Genomic DNA, 10,566 nt, shown 5'->3' with positions numbered 1-10,566 from the left:
AACTGATGAACTTGTGTGGTGTGGATTACTTGTGGATTATTTTTATCAGATGTTTGGACTCCCATTAGCGGCACCCATTCACCGCAGAAGTGATGTAATGCTACATTTCTCAAATTTCATCCAATGAAGAAACAAACTCATCTACATCTAAGATGTAAGTTTCAGTTTCAATTTGTCATTAATGGGTGAACTGTCCCTTTAACAAAAGCATAATCTGACAGGAAGTACATTGGTGATGTGTAATTAAAGAATAGCTATATATACACATAATACTAGTGATAATAATAATTCCTACACAATGAAGTACGATTCAAAGTTTTCTTTGAAATTTCACACAGTTTCTGCCATGCAACACTGACAAGAATATGTAAAGCATGCTTTATGATTAATTAGGTAACGTTCACAACAGTTTTTACTTCATTATTGAAATATTTCGTATTTCATATATGCTAACTGATATTAAACTGATGTACTAACCTTTTGGTTCATCTGAAGCACTTTCCAGTGGAGGTGTTGTTGAAAGAGTTTCGTCTTCCTGAGAAACCAGACATTCATGTGCAGACATTGCCATAACCAAATGTGTAACCAGAACCATAATAACTCTGTGGTGTATTTTCTCCATGATGGCCTGTCTATAAGAGATCTGTCAAATCACAGTCCTGTCAGATTACTTAAAAAGCAAGTCGTTTCCTGATATGAACTAACATGAAGAAATACATTGTCTTTAAATTGGTCAGTTAAACGACACCATGGTGGAAGTACAGTAATAACAGTCCTTTTGAGACACAATGTTATCTCATCCCATCTCATCATATCTGTAGTATCAACGCTTAAACACAAGGATGTGGTGAGCAGTGTAAAGCAATGCAACAGTCATATGACCCTCTTGTGATCAATTGAAAATAGATATGTGTTATTATACAGTCAAAAACCCACTGAAATAACAGTCAAATAAATGGTAATGTTTGTATACATACCTGTTGCTTGGTACAATCCAATATTTCAGCGTTTTTTATTATTTTTGATGATCATGTTTACATTGCGGAGTGCATCACAATGGAAGCATCTTGAACAAAGGTTGAAAGAGGTGTAACTGTTCAGCTAAGTTAATAGGTAATTTTTATTACCTGTTAACTCATTTCCTCGTGTCTTTGCAAGTGTCAGCTGATCCACGCTAGACATTTACAGTTGAGGTCAAAAGTTTACATACACCTTGCAGAATCTGCAAAATTTTAAATATTTGACCAAAATAAGAGGGATCATACAAAATTCATGTTATTTTTTATTTAGTACTGACCTGAATAAGATGTTTACATATAGTCCACAAGAGTAAATAATAGTCAAATTTATAAAAATGACCCTGTTCAAAGGTTTACATGCGGTTGATTCTTAAAGGGATGGTTCGGAGTAGAATTGACTTCATTGCTATGCACTCCGAAGCCCATGTAAATACCCCATCCAAAGTTTTTTTTTTACCTTAGTCAAACATTTATGGAGATATTAGAGTTTTTCGAATTGCTTGTTAAAGGAGTGAATGGTACATGTGATGTATCTCGTAAATTGCACCACTAAACGTGCAAGTAATCTTACCAAACTTGTACAGTAGTGTAAATAGGTTATGTACTCACAAAACGCTGCATCGGAACATTTGTAAGTCCACCATGAGTGTTTTAAAAACACGTTTTAGCCGATCCCTACTAGTCTCAAAAACTACAAATGGCGACACGTCGACGTCACTTCCCTGGTTTAAAAAAAGCACGTAAAAGTCCTCCTACAAGTTGACATGCACACAGATGTAGTAGGAGGACTTTTACGTGCTTTTTTCAAACCAGGGAAGTGACGTCGTCTTGTAGTTTCTGAGACTAGTAGTTCTCGGGTAAAACGTGTTTTTAAAACACTCATGGTGGACTTACAAATGTTCTGATGCAGCGTTTTGTGAGTACATAACCTATTTACACTACTGTACAAGTTTGGTAAGATTACTTGCACGTTTAGTGGTGCAATTTACGAGATACATCACATGTACCATTCACTCCTGTAACAAGCAATTCGAAAAACTCTAATATCTCCATAAATGTTCGACTAAGGTAAAAAAAACTTCGGATGGGGTATTTAGATGGGCTTCGGAGTGCAGCAATGAAGTCAATTCTACTCCGAACCATCCCTTTAATACTGCGTTGTAACCTGAATGATTTTTTTTTGTTTAGTGCTAGTTGTTTATGAGTCCCTTGTTTGTCCTAAACAGTTAAACTTCCTGCTGTTCTTCAGAAAAATCCTTCAGGTCCATCAAATTCTTAGTTTTCAGCATTTTTGTGTATTTGAACCCTTGAATCCAACAATGATTGTATGATTTTGAGGTCCATCTTTTTAAAACTAAAGACAACTGAGGGACTCGTATGCAACTATTACAGAAGGTTAAACCACTAACTGATGCTCTAGATGGAAAAACAATGCATTAAGAGTCGGGGGGGGGGGGGGTGAATACTTTTGAACAGAACGAAGATATGTACATTTTTCTTATTTTGCCTAACTATCTTTTTTTTTCATTTAGTACTGCCCTTCAGAAGCTACAGAAGATATTTACATGTCCCCTAAAAGACGAAATAAATAAAAATTTACCCTGATCTTCAAATTCAAAAAATGAACACCGCATGGTACTGCTGATGATGAACATGCATGTAATGTGCCTTGTTTATGTTCAGAGAAAAGCACAAGCATTCATCGTGGTACTCTACAAAATGGTGCTAGGATGACGTGGAGGAGAATAAGGTTCAATAAGTTGTTTTTTTAGTTTTTTGTTCAACAAAAAGTTTTCTCGTAGCTTTATAAAATTACGGTTGAATCACTGATGTCACATGGACTATTTTGTCGATGTGCTTGGTACCTTTCTGGGCCTTGAACATGGTAGTTGCATTCCTGTCTATGCAGGGTCAGAAAGCTCTCGAATTTCATCAAAAATATCTATTCCAAAGAGGAAGAAAGGCCTTTTAGGTTTGGAATGACATTAGAACGACATAAGAAGTAATTAATGACAGCATTTTCGGTGAACTATCCGTTTTTACTATAGTCCTGACACTTTGTAGTTATTCTAAATCCCAGGCTGTAGGTTTCCTAACCGTGTTTATCAATCACTGCCTCCTATATGAATCGGTCACATCATTCTGCTCTCCTCTCCACTGATAATTAGTGTGAAGTGAGCAAGATAAGACATGCTCAACCGTTCCACAGCGTGAAGGGTCGCACAAATGTATGAATCAACCGCTCATTTTAAAATCTTGCCGATTTACTGACATTTGTTATGACATCTGTTCAAACATTACAATTTACATGATAACTCAGGTTAACTAACTTATTTTACCAGCTAATGACTCTTTAAAGGAGAAGTTCACTTTCAGAACAAAAATTCACAAATAATTTACTCCCTTGTCATCCAAGATGTTCATGTCTTTCTTTCTTCAGTTGTAAAACAATTTAGGAATGTTCTCCATATAGTGGACTTCAATGGTGCCCGCAAGTTTGAACTTCCATAATGCATCTTAAATGCAGCTTCAAAGGGCTCTAAACGATCCCAGCTGAGGAAGAAGGGTCGCTTATCTAGCGAAATAATCTGTAATTTTCTAAAAAAAAATGTAAAATGAATATACTTTTTTACCTTAAATGCTCATCTTGTCTAGCTCTGTGATCTGCATGCGTACCAGTGTTTACAAAGTGAACATGCAAAAAAAAGGTCAAACGCCCTTTACATGAAAAGGTAAAACATAGATGTAGAACAATTTTGAAGTTGGAGGAGAAAATGAGATGGATTTTTTTCAACCTACCCTAACTGTATTGAGTATGCATGCATTTTGCAAAGCTAGACAAGACAAGCATTTGAGGTTAAAAAGTATATAAATTGTAAATGTTTTTTAGAAAATAACTGAGATAAGATCCTTCTTCCCCAGATGGGGTCATTAAGAGTTCTTTGAAGTTGCATTTAAACTGCATTTTAAAAGTTCAAACTCATGGGCACCATAGAAGTCCACTATATAGAGAACATTCCTGAAATGTTTTCATTAAAAAACAATTTATTTATGACTGAAAAAAGAAAGACCTGAACATATTGGACAAGGGGGTGAGTAAATGATCTGTACATTTTTGTTCTGGAAGTGAACTTCTCCTTTAATGGCGATCTTACTGAGCTACTGCAAAAACGGAAGTTCAAAGGAAAATTGAAATATTCTCTGACTTATATACAGGCATTTGAATATTTACATATTTAATTGCCATAATTAATGATAGCAACACTATGAATTCAAGCTGAGTGATATTGCTATGCTTCTGCATTTCTCACTCCCTCAATTCTCACTTTAATAAAATTGATTCCATGATCTGGAAACTGTGAGGACACATCACAACAGACGACTATGTGAATCAAGCACGCCCTGAAAGGCCAGAGTGTAATGGGAAGCTTTTAAGCATCAAACACTAATGTGAGTATATGACAGCTTCTTAACAATCTTAAAAAAGCTCATCTAACCAGTAAATGGCCCCTATTACAAACACAAGCTTTTTTTAAAGGGGTCATCGAATGCAAAACTCACTTTTACATGTTTGCACATTAATGTGTGTTGGCAGTTCGTGTACACAAACACCCTACAATGACAAAAAAAACACCCAGTGGTATTTTTTTAATCTTCAAAAGTAATATCCTCTTTTTAAAATCAGGTCATTCTCAGCTTCTTGTCGCTGTGACAACACACCGACAGAGGCCGCTCCCACGATAGTTGATTGACATGAGCTCCTTACCTTAGACACGCCCTCACCGAACTGAAACTCCGACTCCGATTGACTCCGATCGCCATTGTGTGACTCAGGTGCAGGGGATGTCTCAGATTGAGCGATTGAGCGATTGTTGTTGGATGTAATAATGAACATAGCAGTCGTCATTTACTCCCGACATCTGAGCCGCTGAAGACACAGAGGATTAACGTTACTTTCATTTTTGAAAGGAAAGCACCGATCCCGATCTACATATGCGTCTATGTTCGTGCGAATCATTCGTGATGCAGCTTCACCCACAGCAGAAGTGAGTATAAGGGTTTTTTATGCATCTTTGCAAATTGCCTTTTCTTATAATGTGTTGGTTAGCAGGTTTCGCAGCTAAACACGGCTAAATGCGGCTAAAGTAAACTTTACGGCTCATCATTCAACGGCAGAGAGGGGCAGGGAAGCAGAGCTCATTAGCATTAAAGGAACATGCAACTGAGTAGCTGTAAAAAGGGCTGATTTTAAGGTAAAAAGAGTGTTTTTTACACTTCCATTGATAAATTTTAACCAAAGTATGTTATAGACTTCTGATTAAGACACCAAAGAATCATGCCAACTTGTGGAAAATGGGCATTTGATGACCCCTTTAAGCAGAAGTGTTGGAGAAATTTTCCATTAAAGTGATTTTGTAGTTATTGTTCTGTGAAAAAAAGTGTTTGTTAATTGGCTACAAACTTAATATGCATAGTTATAATTCTGTTGTCCATCTACTGACATCAAATCTGCTGTTACACATCATGATTTGTATAATTTGGCATATATTTGGCATATATTAGTCACATTGTATAATGTTGTGGTCCTTTCTGAAAGTCACTTTTTGTATGAAAAAGAGCATGAACATTACTAAGCTTTTTTTGTATGAACATAATTGTAAATGCAAGTAGAATAGAGGTAAAAATACGCTAGTAACTGGGTTGGTTTGGAAACTAGTTGGAAACCAGAAACCAGTCTGACAAAGTGTGACTTCCTGGTTTGAAGATTGTGAACCGAAAGCTATTTTTATTCTCATTTTATTGAGCTTTTTGCTTTTACAGACTGTGCAGGCAGGATTGGACCTGTGTAGGTGTTACAAAGAAACACCAAGTGACCCAATTAGCTGTAGGTGGTAATAGATTCTGACTGTAGTCTTGACAGTGTGAATATCACAGCAGAAGTCAATATTCACACAGTAGGTGCTGCTGAACTGTCCAGATGAGTGTCTCAAGTCCATCTGTACGTCCAGAAAGGGAAAGGGAGAAACAATCATATAGCATATACTACAATAACAGTAAAACCATTGTGAAATATCATTACAATTTAAAACAATTGTTTACAATCTGAATATATTTTAAAATGTAATTTATACATGTGATGCAAAGCTTAATTTTCTTCAGTATCAATCATTCTAATATGCTGTTTTGCTGTTCAAAAAACATTTCTTAATATTAACATGGGAAAATGTTGTCCTGTTTAATATTCTGTGGAAACCATAATAGTTTTTCAGGATTCCCTCAAGGGAAAAGTATTTATTTCAAATGTAAATGTTATCTTTGCATTCACTATTACATTCTTTACATTAATTTTACACATTCTTGCTAAATAAAACGATTCTTTTTTTTTTCACAAAAAAAAAAGAAAGAAAAGAAAAAATGTACTGCCCCCAAACTGATTTATAAACATTTCACTTTTTTTGTTCAAATGGATATTCGAATAAAATTCTGATTTATTTGTTTATAACCCATTGCATTTTTTTTGGCATCAGTTTTGTGCCAACAGTTCAATTAAAAAGATAATAACCACCATTATATATAGTAAATATTATTGTGCTTTCTGCCAAGAACCTTTTTTTTTATTATTATTGTCATTATGACTTTTCCCCAAAGGGAGTTGAACTAATGTGTGACCACTTTGTAAAACCAGGATGCTATTAGTGAACTTAATGCTGGTTTGGATTAAACAGGGCTTGCTAATGGCATTCAATGTTAGCAAAATAATAAATATATAATAATAAAAAAACAGTACTGGTGCTAATGGGTACTCTTAAATGTTTTTCTGCCTTACGTAAGTCAAACATAACTGGAAAATGCAGAAAGTGCCAGACTGTCAAACTTTGCTCTTGGCAATTTTACAGCTAAACTAGGTGAAGACGGTAGGTCAGTGACAAATGAGGAGTTAAAAATGACAAAGAAAAATGTCCCAGATATATAAACACAATTTTTTTTAATTAAGATTAAATGGACAAAATCTTTTAATTGTACTTAATCCTCCTTACTGAATGATACTGGATGAATAGTGTGTTATGAATACCACATAGATCTGTTTTTATAGTTACTTCACCAATTAAGGAAATAGTGCACCCAAAAAAGAAAACTTGCTGAAAATCTTGTCAAAGCTTTTCATCTTCATGTCACCTACTTGTCTAAATTTGGATAAATTTAGCAATTACAAGACTTTGCCTTTTTCAGAGTGTCTATTTACACTAAGTGCAAATAGCCCGTCTTGTTGGCATAGGCTATTTTTTATGCAATCAACCTGGGTTTTTCTCCTTTTCAAATCTCATATCGCACAGTTGAAAATTAAAGGGGTCATATGATGTTGCTAAAAAGAATATTATTTGGTGTATTTGGTGTAATGCAATGTGTTTACGCGGTTTGAGGTTCAAAAAAACATTATTTTCCACATACTGTACATTATTGTTGCTCCTCTCTGCTCTGCCTTTGTGAGACGCGTCTACTACTCTACACTGCTCAACACTACTCTACACTGCTCAAAACTCGTGTTTGAATAGTCAATAGCAAACGTACTTACAGGCTGTGAGTCAGACGCACCAGACTATCCTTGCAAAGTTGGAATTGCCCCACTTTATAGTATGCACAGCAGGCATTGGCTACTCTCCCAGGTTCAGGAAACAGTCCTCTGTAAAATGTGCTGCACACACTTGAATATTTGCATTGTATTGTTCTGGAACAGTGTTGTAAATATAACTTAACCACTGATTTCTAGTTGTGTACTCATTTGGAGGGCCAAACAAAGTAGTTTCGCTTTTGCAATGAAACACACAGCATCTCCACAACATGGTGGTGGCTGCAACAATACCACAGCAAGAATAAAAGTTACACCTTCTTATACATTTGGGTGGCGTTATGCAAATCTTTCCACACAGTGATGTAGATTTGTGAGAGCCGTTTTAGGAAGTCTTAACTTTTAGTAAGAATATCTCTTTGGGTTTATATATTTATATATTCTTATTAGGGCCGGGACTTTAACGCGTTAATTTAGATTAATTAATTACACAAAAATAACGCGTTAATTTTTTTTAACGCATTTTAATCGCACTTAATTTTGCACCGCGGAACGTTTCTCACTGGATGAGTTTCAGCGGCGGACCAATTATACTGGAGCACCAACTAACAGAATGCGCATATCACCGCAGCACATCGAACCTCAAGTATCACCTCAATGCTTTTACAGAAGGTCTACCTACCTATAGGGTACCTGAATTTCTGAAATGAAGGCTAGTATATTTCTAAATATCCCAGTGTTTCCCGTACCATCATCTCAGGGGGGCGCGTTTACAATGTCTCCTCCAAGAAAACGGACTGGATCGCGGACTCCATTCATAAAAACTGAATTTACTATAGCGCGGAATGCCACGTAAATTCGTCGATTTTTGGATTGATAAATCAAAAGTTGGTTTGTCACTTAATTCAAATCGCCATATGGACTAGTGTCTGAAAACTGAAATGCAAAAAGACCGTTTTAATATGAATCCTGCACTGTTTGCCTCTGTATGTTAGAATGGCAGAGACGCGTTTTTTTATACTGCACGCGTGATGCTCCCGTTAATTTTTGGCATTTGTATCTCACATGAACAGATCTCAATCTCCAAAGCTACTGTCAGTGTCACTTTTAACGTTTCATTTGAGAAAACCTCTCTTTGTTTGCCAAAAATTAAAAAGGTTTATTTTTCATTTGATTAAAAATAAATAAATGTTTATGCTTTCATTTGATTATGAGAAAAATTAAAACACAATAATTTATTTAAAAAAAAATAGCAAAAGATTGTAAAGCCCTATTGTTCAAAATGTTAAAATAGAGAGTTTTGGATTTATTTTTTAACTGAAATAAATGTTTTCGTTATGGGAAACGCTGTATCCTATTGCTACAGTTAATGGCAATATTGCACTGGTCTTTTGGACTTGGTTGAACAAAAATAAACAATATTTTGTTGCTTCAGTTTATGTATTCAGTCATTATTCAATGGTAACTAAAAATCCATATGAAAAAACTTACTTCTCACTGTTCTCAGGTCAAATATTTATATGCGATTAAAATGCGATTAATTTCGATTAATTAATTACAAAGCCTCTGATTAATTAGATTAATTTTTTTAATCGAGTCCCGGCCCTAATTCTTATATATGACCCTGGACCACAAAATCAGTCATAAGGTTAAATTTTACAAAACTGAGATATATACATCATATGAAAGCTCAATAAATATGCTTTCTATTGATGTATGGTTTGTTATGATAGGACAATATTTGGCCGAGATACATCTATTTGAAAATCTGAAATCTAAGGGTGCAAAAAATCAAAATACTGAGAAAATCACCTTTAAAGTTCTCCAAATAAAGTTCTTAGCAATGCATATTACTAATCAAAAATTACATTTGGATAGGTTTACAGTAGGAATTTTACAAAAAATCTTCATGGAACATGATCTTTACTTAATTTCCTAATGATTTTTGACATAAAAGAAAAATCAATAATTTTGACCCATACAATGTATTTTTGGCTATTGCTACAAATATACCCCAGCGACTTAAGACTGGTTTTGTGGTCCAGGGTCACAAATAGCTTGTAACACTCCAAAGACAAAGGAAAACATGAAATCGCATCATATGACCCCTTTAAGTATCGGATAGGGTTATAAAGGCATATATTGTCCCAATGAGGTGGCATCCATTTAATAATTTGAATTAAAATTATAATTTACACTCAACACATAATTATTGCATACTGTTTTATAATGTACTACAATAATGAGGTGCAGATAATTGCCACTATTTGCAATAAGTAGTATAAATAGCAGAAAAACCTTCTGTTTTAACAGTGTAAATAGAAATAGGTATTTGCACTTAGTGTAAACTGTATATCGCTAAGCAAATACTGCTATTTGCTAATTATTTTTTTGGGATATTGTTTTGAAAATATCTCTATTGGGTAAAAATGAAAAAATGAATCTTAACAAACTCAACATATTAAACATAACTAATCTAACTTTTGCTATCATCAGAAAACTATATCACTTAATTTTTCAGGATTGATCATTTTATGTAACAGTGCACACGATTTTCAAAAATGTGTTCTTTCAGTAATATTACAACTCAAAAGATCAACATAAACGTATATGATTGTAAGAAGTAAGAAGCAAGGCTAAATGTAAGCAATGCGTTAATTTTACTTTCATGTTACAATTTATGAATTTTTTGGGGCTAATGACATAATTTTTTTATTATTTTAATATGCTCCTTGAAGTTTACTTGTAATGTTAATAAAGTTTGTTTGCACAAAATAAATAAATATGTGGAAAAATAATTTAAAATTGTAAAAAAAACACTCTTTTTACCCTGTCAAAATCAACCCTTTTCAGAGCGAGCTATTCTGTTGCATGTATCTTTAAATGCTAATGAGCTCTGCTTGCCCTGCCCATCTCTGCAGTGGGATGACAAACCGTAATGTTTACTTTAGCCGAATTTAGCCACGTTTAGCTGCGAAA

This window comes from Garra rufa, chromosome 10 (genome assembly GCF_049309525.1).
Source record: "Garra rufa chromosome 10, GarRuf1.0, whole genome shotgun sequence".
Lineage (NCBI taxonomy): Eukaryota > Metazoa > Chordata > Actinopteri > Cypriniformes > Cyprinidae > Garra > Garra rufa.
The sequence above is the reverse complement of the archived record's forward strand: the minus strand, read 5'-3'. Positions refer to the sequence as shown.